The sequence below is a fragment of the Phyllobates terribilis genome, unplaced genomic scaffold (assembly GCF_046119375.1).
Source record: "Phyllobates terribilis strain yellow unplaced genomic scaffold, ASM4611937v1 Scaffold_1__5_contigs__length_1240528914, whole genome shotgun sequence".
NCBI classification, from domain to species: domain Eukaryota; kingdom Metazoa; phylum Chordata; class Amphibia; order Anura; family Dendrobatidae; genus Phyllobates; species Phyllobates terribilis.
The window spans coordinates 45,509,702-45,525,342 of record NW_027362761.1 but is presented as its reverse complement, the minus strand read 5'-3'; the positions used below and the strand labels follow the sequence as shown (position 1 = coordinate 45,525,342).

Genomic DNA, 15,641 nt, shown 5'->3' with positions numbered 1-15,641 from the left:
GGTCGAACATATACGGCGGGCTCTAAGGTATTGGCCGATAGGAATTGAGCTTTTTAATTTCGGAGAGTGAGAAGAGGTAAAATGCAATAAGGAATTGGTAGAAGTCTCTTTACGAAAGATGTCCGTACCAATCCTCCCATCTTCCATTCTAGTCATAAGAATATCCAAAAAGTCAATCTGGGACTTACTGTATTTGTAAGTTAGTTTAATATTTAGTTTGTTGTTATTAAGATGGTGTAAAAACTTGTCTAGTTGCGACGTGGAGCCCTGCCAGATGAACAGCACGTCATCTATATAGCGCGACCAGGAGATGACCGACTCATGGCCGGGTGTCTCAAGGACCGTATCCCTTTCCCACAGCCCCAGGAAGAGATTAGCGTATGAAGGCGCACAAGACGCTCCCATCGCTGTCCCCTGGAGCTGTAGGAAAAGACAGAAAGAAATGTAAGAGAGAAAATACGACGCCAGGCAGGTGCATATTATGTCAGGTGGATGATTCAGAATTGAAAGTAATTTTGACAACATACAATAATAGAAATAAAAGATGAACAATGTATATAACTTTTAAATTCAAGTTAAACTTAACTTAAAGTAAAACTTAATATAAACATAATTTGCATAAAGCACCGCGATGGTGTCTTTTCTAGCCACATACTGTATATGCTGTTTTGCACAGCTGGACCATTTTAGGGCTAAGCCAGGTCCTGTGTTATCTATTTTGGCAATATACTTTTATTTTTATTCAGTAGGCCGCGGGCTGTACGCGCTCATAGGCAAAGGCCTGTCACTTTAGGGCAGCGGGCAGCTAGTAAAATCATGTTTTTCTCTGTTTGGTACTGTACTTAAAGGAACCTGATACATGCTACCTAAGAACGCAGCGTTTCAGAGTAAAATAGACATGGCTGACTTCATTCAGTCAGTGGTGGAGATATGCTGCCCACGGATTAGGCATGAGAAAAAAAAGGTCGTCTCATTTAGACATCTTTTCCAATAATTTTTATTAAGTTTTAAAGCAATTACATTCATGTGGAGGGGGAAAGGGGTGAAGGATGGGGAAGGGACATAGAGTACTCTATTGAGTGAGCCAGTTTGAACATAGATGACATTATAATAACATGAAAGAAGTAATAAAGTCATAACAAGGTCCCAACGTTGGGAAACTAACTACAACAAATCAATTACGGTTAGAAGTCCATTCTTATTTGTTTTATTTGTTTGGCTGTATATTAAAACAGATATTTAATATATTCCATATCTCTGTGTAGAGAGAGCCCAGCTCCTGACCCCATTCCACATGCCGTCATCCCTGCAATCATGTACATGTATGTGATGTTGTGTTACGGGGTTAAATGGAGCTTCATTCAAATTAGTAAATTGGAATAGCGATTTCCAGCTCACACATAAAGCCCAGTATGAGCCAGGAAGGCACATGACTCGAAAGACAACCAGAGCCATGCTGAAAACCTGGGGAAGATGTCATTTGGTGAGAAATGAAATAAAAAAAATGAATGGGAGTGCTTCTTTAAGGAAGCTACCAAAATAATATTTATGTCTCCGTATAGATTTACAAGGTAAATGCAGTTGGTGTTCTTATCGCTGTGTCTCAGCATGAAATAGACTTAATAAACCCTTATGGGAGTTCACAAATATTATGTATTTAACTATTATTTTTTTTTTAAAAGGTACAACACTGTAGCGGTCACCTACAACACAGGAAATCATTTTGTGTGTTTCCACGGCATGGATGATAATCGGGAGTGGAAGTATTATGATGGAATAGCTGAACACTTCCGCCCAGGTGACGGCCTAAAACTTGTGACTCCAGAATTCTTGAAAACTGTTTTAAAACCTGGCGTTACACCCGGACATATTATTTTTGTGAGGCAAAATGGCGATAAACTCGATAACTAAGAAGAAATATTAGTTTGTTAAAATAAAAGTTCTCTGCACATGTGGTTGTTGTTTTATTTACAAAAGGATCATAACTTTGTATTTAGATTTGAGAGTCCTCAGTGGTTTATACCTTTTAATGGCTAACTGTAAAGATGGTAACAAATTGCAGCTTTCTAGACTACTCAGGCCTCGTCATCAGGCATAGTATAACATGAAATCTGAAGAGTCACATATGTATACACAATAGGACACAGAAATAATGCAATGGATGAGACAAGTGTGAAGCAGAACTTTGTGTATAGGAGAAGAGATAAACAGCCATGGCGGTAAATATTGGAGCAGTTCATAGATAAGAAGTGTGAAAGTTTTATTGTCCTGTGTTACCCATTTTGATGCCCAGAACCCATTTGGGCCAGGCTGAAGTGACCTGAATTTGATGTGGTCCATCACTATGTATGAAATACTGGTATGAGATTAGTGGCCCAAAGTCATTTAACCAATGAAAAACACCAGTTACTTATTCAAATCTGTGAAAAGTGGCTATTTGCCCGCTTTAATGCCCAGAACCCATTTGGGCCAGGCTGGAGTGACCTGAATTTGATGTGGGCCATCATTCTGTTTGTAGTGGCGGTGTGAGATCAGTGGCCCAAAGTAATTTAACCCCTGAAAAACAACAGTTACTTATTCAAATCTGTGAAAAGTGGCTATTTGCCCGCTTTGATGCCCATTTTGATGCCCAGAACCCATTTGGGCCAGGCTGGAGGAACCTGAATTTGATGTGGGCCATCACTATGTATGAAATACTGGTATGAGATTAGTGGCCAAAAGTCATTTAACCCTTTCAGTAACGCCCTTCAGTGCCCACTTTGATGCCCATTTTTGTGCCAGTTTTGTAGCTGCTTTTAAGCGTTTTCACATCAGGGCACCTAGCTGCAATATATTTTTTCATTTATTTATCTATTTTTTGTAATTAAACCTGTAAAAAACAGCAAAAAAGAAAATGCCGAATAAGAAACCAACTTCAGCCCTGAATAAGAAACCAACTTCAGCATCGTCACAGGTCATGGGGACAGAATAGTAAAAAGAAACTTCCCAGATTCATCTGTGAAGCCAGCTACAGCTTCTATAAAGCTACAGAACTTTCAGCAGAGCATCTGCTCTCATCATATAAGAGACTATACAGCTTCCCTTCTCCCTGTGAATTAAGTTGGCTAAGGGAATGACTACATGGTCTCTGCCAGACCCATTGTTAGAGAGGAAGAATGCATAGAACTAGGTCCACTGTCTAGTGAGTAGCCTAGACGCCCACATGGAAGGTTATAGAGAACCTTGAAATCAGTAAACATGTACTGTCCTCCGTTATAGCAGACTTATGGCAAAAACTGCAGAGTCACATGGACAGCCTGTCTCAGACTGCTTCTCTCAAACTACCACCAGAGGGAGCATGTATTGCGAGTCTTGCAGATTCATATATTGCTGGTTGTTGCTATTCAATAATGTTTACCTTCCTTGTGTTTGTCCCTTCTCTCTCCCTGTCTCCCTCTCATGTGACTTGTAGCTTACCCCTCCCTTCTCTTTCCTCTGTCATTTCCTCATTCACCATCTTGGCTCCATCAGAAGCTCATGCAATCTCAGCCTGTCTGAGGAATGTTCCTTTTTACCTGCTGCTGTTGCATGCGTTTCACAAGTTTCTACAAGAAAATAAACCTTCTTCTGGATTCTTCACAACGTATGTGCCTGCAGCTGAGTTAAGCTATCTGCGACCATCGTCATTGTAAGTACAGGTGAAGAGACCCAACGTCTCACAGTGCCATATTTATAACCATGTGCCATATTTACAACCACAGGTCACGGGGACAAAATATGGCTGCATAACTGCAGAAATAAATATGAATGTTCTTTCTGTTCCAGTAATCACCCGGTCTTCCCTTGTTGTAAAAGGATTAGCAGTCCTGGTGTCCTGCAGCCAAATACAAGGGAATTCGTTCAAAAAAGTGCTGACGCCGGTGATTTGGCGAAGAATATTACCTTTTCTAAGAATGTTCCCAAACAGGGAGACAGAAATGTTAATTTTTAATGATTTTGCTGAAGGTTTTTTTATACCACCATATACAGGTTCAGGTATTCTGTTATGTCGTAATTTAAAATCTGTTTTTGATCATTTATCAGTAGTTAGAGATAAATGTTCATTGAGCTACAGGAGGGCAGAATTGCTGGCCCATTTGAACATCCTCCATTTACAAATTATAGAACATCCCCGATAGTTCCTAAAGAAAGAGCCTATTAGCTTTAGGCTAATAAACCATTTCTCCTTTACAGCGGGATCCTCTATCAATGATTGTGTTGATAAATTTAATTTTAAAGTAACGTATGCTTCTAATAACTATGCTATTTCTTTAATAAACATGTGGCAGAGGCTCCCTTCTGGCAAAGGAAGACATAAAGGCTGCTTTCTGTCTTCTACTAGTGAATCCGGTCGGTTTTTCATCACTAGGTTTTCAGTTTGATGTTTTTTTCTTTTTTAACCGCGGTTTACCTATGGGGTTCACTATATCTTGCTTCTACTTTGAAGCTGTAGCATCTTTTCCCCATTGGGTGGACATAGTTTTAGGACAAATTGTGCATTATTTGGATGACTTCTTGTTTGTAGGTCCAGCCAGCTCCCCCGTTTATAACAATCTTTTGAATAAATTCTTTGCCATAGCAGAATATTTTGGTTTTACTCTAGCTTCTGAAAAAACTGTTTTTCCCACTTGTTCTTTGCAATTTTTAGGTATCGAATTTGACACTCAAAAGCTGGAAGTTAGATTGCCTGGTCAACTGATAAAATTATAGGTGTTTTTATTTGATTCATCCGTTGCAAAAATAGAGGGATTTTTGGTACTCACCGTAAAATCTCTTTCTTAAAGACATAATTGGGGGACACAGGACCATGGGTGTATGCTGCTGTCGCTAGGAGGTTGACACTAGGCAAAAAAAGAAATAGCTCCTCCTCCACACTATGCAACTGAAGCAACAATCTGTGGACCGAGACAGTCCAGGAAGGTGAGAGAGCGTATAGATCTGATGCTCCTCTACCTGTGGAGAAGCATTTCCATGTAGAAAATGTGCTTAAATCTCTACCCTCAAGTGAAGAGACAATTTATCAGCTCTCTGAAGCACAGGAAATGTTATTAGTAGCAAACCTCAGACTTCACAAGATCATCTCCAGCATCCAGGAGGTAATGAAGGCATTTCCACCCGAGGACCGTACAACGAGCTTAAAGGACCTTGGTCTGAGTTCCTTCTATGCAACGCAGCCTTGGTCTGCTCTGGCAGATTAAACAGGACACGTTCTCATTCCAGGTGTCAATCAGCATTAAACGCTTCGCCAAACGAGGAGTTTTACCTATTGTGAACAGCACCTACGATCCTCCCGGGTTTAGAGCACCCATCACCATTCAAGGCAAGATTCTATTGAGACAGATGACTGCTGAGAACACGGATTGGAACATTCCACTACAGTCCCAGAAACCACAAAATTGGGAGACATGGAAGATGTCTCCGAAGATCTTGAACCATCCTATCTTGTTCCTATCTGGCTCTGCCTTAAGGTCTCTTTCAGCCTCCACAAGAAGAGGAGTCCACATTTTCTCTGGCGCACCTACTGTACAAGGGTTATAGCTGCAGTGATCTACCCGAAGACCTCAGAAGCCGTCAAGGTACACTGTGGATTTGTCCTGGACAGGACCAAACTAGCCTCAAGGTTTGCTCACACTGCATCAAAACTTGGTCTTTGTGCTGCCCTGCTGGCAGGGGAGGTTACTGAAGTTGCTCCTGAACTGTGGCACCACGTCTCCACTGACTTGCATCCAACTCACCCAGAAACAGAACTCATGGTTGCATCTACCCTTTGTGCCAACACCAGGCCGTCACCTCCAAGTTTTGTTCTTGAGGACCCTTGGCAGCACATTTGAACTTTACGAACTAGTCACTGACGGAGAGACCAGACCCGTCAGCTCTACACGCAGCATACCTGTGACTCCAAAGTTGAATCTGAGGCCTCATCTCTCTGGACGCTGCTTGAGCTGGTCACCGGTTGTGCAGGCTGGTATTCACCTGACATATACCGCCAAGTGCTTCATGGGAGAAGGTATCACATGAAGGACATCGCTTCTGGCACAGCTTATGGCGGGGAGCTTACCGCCATATGCCTTCAGCTGTGTTTGAACATTGAACTTTCTCCAGCAGATTGTTGGGTTGGTGGAAGTGTTCGCACATTGCGGCTTTCCCAATCTGAAGATGGGTTTACCAATTGGACTCGTACTTCCAGGTTGTTGAGGACTTCAGGCCTCCACCTGAAGATTGGACCACACCAATTGGACTACAACTGTTGTTGTTGTATGCTCGTGTGTTTATCTTTTGTCTTTTTGGTCGACATTTGACATCTCCAAAAGACGCCACGTCAAGAATTATTGAAATCTAAAGACTTCAGACGGAGAGTGTAATGTCCCATGAATGGGAAATTTTACAGACTATTCTGGACATTTTACATGTATTGCATGTCTTGCAGTTTCATATATTGTTCGTTGTTGCTATTCAATAATGTTTACCTTCCTTGTGTTTGTCCCTGCTCTCTCCCTGTCTCCCTCTCATGTGACTTGTAGCTTACCCCTCCCTTCTCTTTCCTCTGTCATTTCCTCATTCACCATCTTGGCTCCATCAGAAGCTCATGCAATCTCAGCCTGTCTGAGAAATGTTTGTTTTCACCTGCTGCTGTTGAATGCATTTCACAAATTTCTACAAGAAAATAAACCTTCTTCTGGATTCTTCACAACGTGTGTGCCTGCAGCTGAGTTAAGCTATCTGCGACCATCGTCATTGTAAGTACAGGTGAAGAGACCCAACGTCTCACAGTGCATATTTACAACCACAGGCCACGGGGACAAAATATGGCTGCATAACTGCAGAAATAAATATGAATGTTCTTTCTGTTCCAGTAATCACCCGGTCTTCCCTTGTTGTAAAAGGATTAGCAGTCCTGGTGTCCTGCAGCCAAATACAAGGGAATTCGTTCAAAAAAGCGCTGACGTCAGTGATTTGGCGAAGAATATTACCTTTTCTAAGAACGTTCCCAAACAGGGAGATAGAAATGTTAATTTTTAATGATTTTGCTGAAGGTTTTTTTATACCACCATACACAGGTTCAGGTATTCTGTTACAGTGGTGGCCAAAAGTATTGGCACCCCTGCAATTCTGTCAGATAATACTCAGTTTCTTCCTGAAAATGATTGCAATCACAAATTCTTTGGTATTATCTTCATTTAATTTGCTTGCAAGGAAAAAACACAAGAGAATGAAGCAGAAATCAAATCATTGATCATTTCACACAAAACTCCAAAAATGGGCCAGACAAAAAGTATTAGCACCCTCAGCCTAATACTTGGTTGCACAACCTTTAGCCAAAATAACTGCGAACAACCGCTTCCGGTAACCATCAATGAGTTTCTTACAATGCTCTGCTGGAATTGTAGACCATTCTTCTTTGGCAAACTGCTCCAGGTCCATGATATTTGAAGGGTGCCTTCTCCAAACTGCCATTTTGAGATCTCTCCACAGGTGTTCTATGGGATTCAGGTCTGGACTCATTGCTGGCCACCTTAGAAGTCTCCAGTGCTTTCTCTCAAACCATTTTATAGTGCTTTTGGAAGTGTGTTTTGGGTCATTGTCCTGCTGGAAGACCCATGACCTCTGAGGGAGACCCAGCTTTCTCACACTGGGCCCTACGTTATGCTGCAAAATTTGTTGGTAGTCTTCAGACTTCATAATGCCATGCACACGGTCAAGCAGTCCAGTACCAGAGGCAGCAAAGCAACCCCAAAACATCAGGGAACCTCCGCCATGTTTGACTGTAGGGACCGTGTTCTTTTCTTTGAATGCCTCTTTTTTTTCCTGTACACTCTATGTTGATGCTTTTTCCCAAAAAGCTCTACTTTTGTCTCATCTGACCAGAGAACATTCTTCCAAAACGTTTTAGGCTTTCTCAGGTAAGTTTTGGCAAACTCCAGCCTGGCTTTTTTATGTCTCGGGATAAGAAGTGGGGTCTTCCTGGGTATCCTACCATACAGTCCCTTTTCATTCAGACGCTGACGGATAGTACGGGTTGACACTGTTGTACCCTCGGACTGCAGGGCAGCTTGAACTTGTTTGGATGTTAGTCGAGGTTCTTTATCCACCATCCGCACAATCTTGCGTTGAAATCTCTCGTCAATTTTTCTTTTCCGTCCACATCTAGGGAGGTTAGCCACAGTGCCATGGGCTTTAAATTTCTTGATGACACTGCGCACGGAAGACACAGGAACATTCAGGTCTTTGGAGATGGACTTGTAGCCTTGAGATTGCTCATGCTTCCTCACAATTTGGTTTCTCAAGTCCTCAGACAGTTCTTTGGTCTTCTTTCTTTTCTCCATCCTCAATGTGGTGCACACAAGGACACAGGACAGAGGTTGAGTCAACTTTAATCCATGTTAACTGGCTGCAAGTGTGATTTAGTTATTGCCAACACCTGTTAAGTGCCACAGTTAAGTTACAGGTGCTGTTAATTACACAAATTAATACTTTTGTCCACCCCCTTTTTTAGGTTTGGTGTGGAATTATATCCAATTTGGCTTTAGGACAATTCTTTTTGTGTTTTTTCATTGAAGACAAATTAAATGAAGATAATACCAAAGAATTTGTGATTGCAATCATTTTCAGGAAGAAACTGAGTATTATCTGAGAGAATTGCAGGGGTGCCAATACTTTAGGCCACCACTGTAAGGTGCAGGATTCCCTGGCTCTCAGGCTGTACTCCCAGAAAAAGGACTATCCACTCTGCCTGAGAGTCTGCCAAATCACACCAAATAAGGTGCATGATTCCCTGGCTCTCAGGTGAAATCCCAGAAATGGGACTAAAATACATTCACTCTGCCCGAGAGCCTGCCAAATTATACCAAATAAGGTGCAAGATTCCCTGTCTCTCAGGCTGAAATCACAGAAATGGAACTAAAATACATCCACCCGGCCTGAGAGCCTGCGAAATTACACCAAATAAGGTGCAGGATTCCCTGGCTCTCAGGCTGAAATCCCAGAAATGGGACTAAAATACATCCACTCTGCCTGAGAGCCTGCCAAATTACACCAAATAAGGTGCAGGATTCCCTGGCTCTCAGGTGAAATCCCAAAAATGGGACTAGAATACATCCACTCTGTCTGAGAGCCTGCCAAATTACACCAAATAACGTCATGACCGAAAAATGGCGTATTGAAGGGAAAAGTTATACGCAGAGGAGAGGAAACCACTCGCTAAAAGTAAATGACTCAATATACCTATAAGTAATCTCCAAAGTAGCACAAAAAGGGATTTTAATTCTAAATATATATTTTATTGAGAAAATTCATATAATACACAAAATTTGTTAAATATAGATATAATTATGAGTAGTGGGGAAGGGGTGTGGAGGGAGAGGGACAGCTAGAAGAGAAAGCAGGGTGGGGTGAAAAAAACCCTGCAAAGAGACTAACATCCCATATACAGCATTCGATGAATAACAATTGCAGGTATATGCTGCCACCCAGATGATGAATAAATAAGTGGATATCCTAGCATAGACCAGACCATGTGATATTAAATCTAAAACCCCACAGAGGAGACCTGTCGATGAGATATGGTAATCTAGCTATCCCTGTACGAGATATCTAGTCCAGTATTGGGGAATTAAATGCATGATAGTGGACTATAGGTTTAGTCACTACGCTCTGTAAGTGAATAAATTCAGCAAAAATTATTACCGTATTTTTCGGACCATAAGACGCACTTTTTTCCCCCCAAATTTGGGGGGTGGGGAGGTGGTGCGTCTTATGGTCCGAATGTAGTCAAAATACAGTTGTTATGGTGCTTACTGTGGTGTGGGGACAAGGCGGCAGCGGTGGCGATGGATAGACATCGCGCTGCAGGTAGTGGGGTCGCACTAGGCAGGTAGAGGGGCCGCACAGCAGGGATTAGCGGCGCCGCCATTACTTCACTATCACCACCCTTGCCAGGAGGAAGTGGGCGGTCTCTGGTCCTCCTGCAGCGAGAGGGATCCAGAGCTGCGCTCAGCTCAATAAGTGACAGGACACCTCTCGCTGCAGGAGTCATTCTCCCCGGCTCCTCTGCTGAGTGGTCGCATGGATTACAGCGGGGGACACTTAGGACAGGTGAGTACCGTATATGGATTTATTTTTACACAGGGACACTGCGGGAGTCGAACCAGCAGGGAATCATGATGAGGGCAGTGTTCAGCACCCTGTGCTTGGGAACAGAGCTAACTACACTGATTTCCAGGCGCCGGTACATGTCACACGGATGGCATTGACTTGAATGGGTCCGTGAGATCTGTGCTGCCAGCCAAAAACGGACATGTGTTTCACACTGACACATGATTTGTGGAAACACATTGACATGTGCGCAGTCCCATTCAGTTGAATGTGTCTACGCGTGTCAGTGTCCTCAGTACGTGTGGAAACGGACATCACACATCCCGGACACACTGATGTGTGAAAGAGCCCTAAAAGCCACAGGGATTGAGCCACACTGGAAACTAGTCACACACATACCCTCAGTGGCTTCTCCCCATCTGCTTCCATTGAGTGACAATTTTCTTCCTGCATGCATGTACAGGAAGAGACTTGTCAGTCATTGACAGCAAGAGAGGAGATGTTTTCCTCTGCCACAGGATTTCAGAGCGAAACATACAGTATCTGCCTTAGGTCGTACATCCAATGTCTGATGTGTCTGAAGGGTTTGTTCAGCGCTGCTCACCATACTGCCCCATTGGGAGGTGAGCAGTGTTGAGGATATCATGTCTACAGATACCTGACAGGACAGATGCATGATTGGTAGCTATCATGCAGGTGTCTTAGTAGGTTTGCTGGCAGGATATCAGCACCACTCACTTCCCAATCCAGAAGCAAGCGGTGCCAGAAAAAACATTACACTCATTATATTCCACAATACTTTACAGACAGTATAATTACTGTCCCCATTGGGGTTCACAATTTACAGCACATTCCCTATCAGTATATCTTTGGAGTGTGTGAGGAAACCCACGTAAACACAGGGAGAACATACAAACTCCCTGTAGATGTTGTCCTTAGTGGGGATTAAACTCAGGACTGCTCACCATACAAGAGGGCACAACCTGTGGCTTTCCAGCAGCAGATCTCCCCCATAACTGTCAGCAGAAGACCCCCCCCCCCCCCATAACCATGAAGGAGAAATTGCTGATACGGTAATTCTGTCATTACTGTGTTTTGTTGCAGAAAGATACAATAGCATGCTGCAGTATCCTGCTGAATCTACCGTAATTGTGGAAAGATGTCAAAGCAGAAAAGGATTTCATATAAAATCCCTTTTAAACTGGAGGTAGTGAAGTACGCCAAAGAACATGGGAATAGAGCAGCGGAGAGACATTTTGGCCCACCTCCAACAGAAAAAATGATACGGGAATGGAGGAAACAGGAGGATCAACTGCAAAAAATGGACAAAACGAAACACTGTTTTCGTAGTCATGCTGCAAAATGGCCACAGTTAGAAGTGGATATGAAAGAGTGGATCACACGTCATAGGAACAATGGCTTCTCAGTATCAAAAAAAATGATCATTTATGAAGCCAAACGTCTTGCTGCCGAGAAAAGCATTGAGGGCTTCACTGGGTCACCATCATGGTGCCACAGATTTATGAAGAGATGTGGCCCTGCTATGCGCCAAAATCTAGGATTGCACAAAAAATGCCTAAAGAATACGAATCGAAGATTGTGTCTTTTCACAAATTTGTACTGGATGCAAGAAAGAAAAATGGATTTGAAATGAGCCAGATTGGGAACATGGATGAAGTCCCATTAACATTTGATGTACTATTCAATACACAATAAAACAATATATATCCTAGTCATATAAATACCAAAATGTATTGATCAAAGTGGATATTTCAATTATTAATCAATGAGAAGACATATAGGGATCAGCAGACCAATGGATCACAGAAAAAACTTTTTGTAAAAAATCCAATCACTATTAAGATGACATGTGAAAAACGGCAGGATTTATAGATCAGAATAAGAAGAAATCAGTAGTTACTAGAAAAACATACAGAATTAATAGGATTGATAAATCACAATAAAGACAGTTTAGAGGAAAATCTACAACAGAGTGGGAAGTAAAACATATATATTTCCACATGAATCTCTTCTTCTATTATGGCTATCTATTGGCCCATAATAAATCAAAATTGTCATTTGTGTCTATTAATCCTCTCAGAAATTATTAAAGGTTATCGTCCAAGAAGTATTTTCTTCTATCAAGAAGAGGTCATCGAAGGCATCTTCCCAAAGGGATGTTAGCAATATCCGGAATTCGCTTGCGTCATCAGTAGATGGTATCTCCTGTCTAATTGATATATAAGTAGAAGACTTTTTCAAACAGTCCAGGCCTCCACGCAACCATGAGATAGCGGACCTAAGTCAGATTGGTTATCAAAAAGAAGTATAAGATGAAAACATTAAACACAGAGAAAACAAAAACATTTTTAAAAAGTCTTAGACATTAAAAAACAAAGCAGCGAAAGGTGTCGGTCATAAAACAGCGCAGCACTTTTTTACAAAAAAGACTTGAAAATGACCATCTCGCTCAGCCCTTTTGGAGAGATCGTGTCTAATAACACAATCCACCGTGTTTCTCTCTGAAGCAGCTTCTTTTTGATATTCCCACCTCTAATGCCCATGTATACATGATCGATACCCCGTACAGTGAGGCCAGATGGATTACCTCTATGATTTTCTAAAAAGTGTTTCCGTATCGTTTTGAGAATTTGGGGGTCGATGCAAGAAGAGGCATTATCAATGTCTCTTATATGTTCCTGTATACGTATTTTCAAAGGTCTGATGGTCATTCCTATATAAATTAACCCACATGGGCAAGTGAGGTGGTAGACAACTGCTTCAGTGTTACACGTAATATGGACAATCCGAAAAGATTTTTCTCCATTAGAGCCACAAAAATGTGTCGCTTTTGGAAAAAATTTGCATACCGAACATTTGCCACAGGAAAAGCTGCCCCAGGGAGGACCTTTACTTCCGAATAGAAAAGGACTTTTGGGTGGAATATAGTGACTATTTGTTAATAGGTCACTTAGTGTGTTTGACTTCCGCCAGGTCATAGCTGGTCGATTGGGCAGCTGGCATCTCAGATTTTTGTCGGTCAGTAAAACAGACCAATGTTTGGTCAGGATTTTTTCAATATCTGTCCAATTATTGTTGAATGTGGTTATGAATCTGGGGTATGTATTTTCTGACGATTCCCTTCCTCTGGGTTTTCAATCGATGACAAGAAGGCTTTGTCTATTCGAATTTTTGGCTCTAATATATGCTCTGTTGATATCACGAGTGTTATAGCCTCTGTTCAGGAATCTCCTAGAGAGGTCTTTTGCTTGGTTATTAAATCTGTCGTCGGTCGAACATATACGGCGGGCTCTAAGGTATTGGCCGATAGGAATTGAGCTTTTTAATTTCGGAGGGTGAGAAGAGGTAAAATGCAATAAGGAATTGGTAGACGTCTCTTTACGAAAGATGTCCGTACCAATCCTCCCATCTTCCATTCTAGTCATAAGAATATCCAAAAAGTCAATCTGGGACTTACTGTATTTGTAAGTTAGTTTAATATTTAGTTTGTTGTTATTAAGATGGTGTAAAAACTTGTCTAGTTGCGACGTGGAGCCCTGCCAGATGAACAGCACGTCATCTATATAGCGCGACCAGGAGATGACCGACTCATGGCCGGGTGTCTCAAGGACCGTATCCCTTTCCCACAGCCCCAGGAAGAGATTAGCGTATGAAGGCGCACAAGACGCTCCCATCGCTGTCCCCTGGAGCTGTAGGAAAAGACAGAAAGAAATGTAAGAGAGAAAATACGACGCCAGGCAGGTGCATATTATGTCAGGTGGATGATTCAGAATTGAAAGTAATTTTGACAACATACAATAATAGAAATAAAAGATGAACAATGTATATAACTTTTAAATTCAAGTTAAACTTAACTTAAAGTAAAACTTAATATAAACATAATTTGCATAAAGCACCGCGATGGTGTCTTTTCTAGCCACATACTGTATATGCTGTTTTGCACAGCTGGACCATTTTAGGGCTAAGCCAGGTCCTGTGTTATCTATTTTGGCAATATACTTTTATTTTTATTCAGTAGGCCGCGGGCTGTACGCGCTCATAGGCAAAGGCCTGTCACTTTAGGGCAGCGGGCAACTAGTAAAATCATGTTTTTCTCTGTTTGGTACTGTACTTAAAGGAACCTGATACATGCTACCTAAGAAAGCAGCGTTTCAGAGTAAAATAGACATGGCTGACTTCATTCAGTCAGTGGTGGAGATATGCTGCCCACGGATTAGGCATGAGAAAAAAAAGGTCGTCTCATTTAGACATCTTTTCCAATAATTTTTATTAAGTTTTAAAGCAATTACATTCATGTGGAGGGGGAAAGGGGTGAAGGATGGGGAAGGGACATAGAGTACTCTATTGAGTGAGCCAGTTTGAACATAGATGACATTATAATAACATGAAAGAAGTAATAAAGTCATAACAAGGTCCCAACGTTGGGAAACTAACTACAACAAATCAATTACGGTTAGAAGTCCATTCTTATTTGTTTTACTTGTTTTATTTGTTTGGCTGTAAGAAACTGATATTTAATATATTCCATATCTCCGTGTAGAGAGAGCCCAGCTCCTGACCCCATTCCACATGCCGTCATCCCTGCAATCATGTACATGTATGTGATGTTGTGTTACAGGGTTAAATGGAGCTTCATTCAAATTATTAAATTGGAATAGCGATTTCCAGCTCACACATAAAGCCCAGTATGAGCCAGGAAGGCACATGACTCGAAAGACAACCAGAGCCATGCTGAAAACCTGGGGAAGATGTCATTTGGTGAGAAATGAAATAAAAAAAATGAATGGGAGTGCTTCTTTAAGGAAGCTACCAAAATAATATTTATGTCTCCGTATAGATTTACAAGGTAAATGCAGTTGGTGTTCTTATTGCTGTGTCTCAGCATGAAATAGACTTAAACCCTTATGTGAGTTCACAAATATTATGCATTTAATTATTTATTTTTATTTTTTTCTTAAAAGGTACAACACTGTAGCGGTCAGCTACAACACAGGAAATCATTTTGTGTGTTTCCACGGCATGGATGATAATCGGGAGTGGAAGTATTATGATGGAATAGCTGAACACTTCCGCCCAGGTGACGGCCTAAAACTTGTGACTCCAGAATTCTTGAAAACTGTTTTAAAACCTGGCGTTACACCCGGACATATTATTTTTGTGAGGCAAAATGGCGATAAACTCGATAACTAAGAAGAAATATTAGTTTGTTAAAATAAAAGTTCTCTGCACATGTGGTTGTTGTTTTATTTACAAAAGGATCATAACTTTGTATTTAGATTTGAGAGTCCTCAGTGGTTTATACCTTTTAATGGCTAACTGTAAAGATGGTAACAAATTGCAGCTTTCTAGACTACTCAGGCCTCGTCATCAGGCATAGTATAACATGAAATCTGAAGAGTCACATATGTATACACAATAGGACACAGAAATAATGCAATGGATGAGACAAGTGTGAAGCAGAACTTTGTGTATAGGAGAAGAGATAAACAGCCATGGCGGTAAATATTGGA

At 41.5% G+C, this 15,641-nt stretch overlaps 1 long non-coding RNA gene across 1 annotated transcript; it reads left to right on the top strand.

The window, feature by feature from the left end:
- Positions 1–6,566: 6,566 nt before the first annotated feature.
- LOC141165805 (uncharacterized) lies at positions 6,567–15,290 on the top strand. The gene is made up of 3 exons (XR_012251206.1): positions 6,567–6,755; positions 14,750–14,889; positions 15,093–15,290. It is a non-coding gene; the product is annotated as an uncharacterized lncRNA (long non-coding RNA).
- Positions 15,291–15,641: the final 351 nt, after the last annotated feature.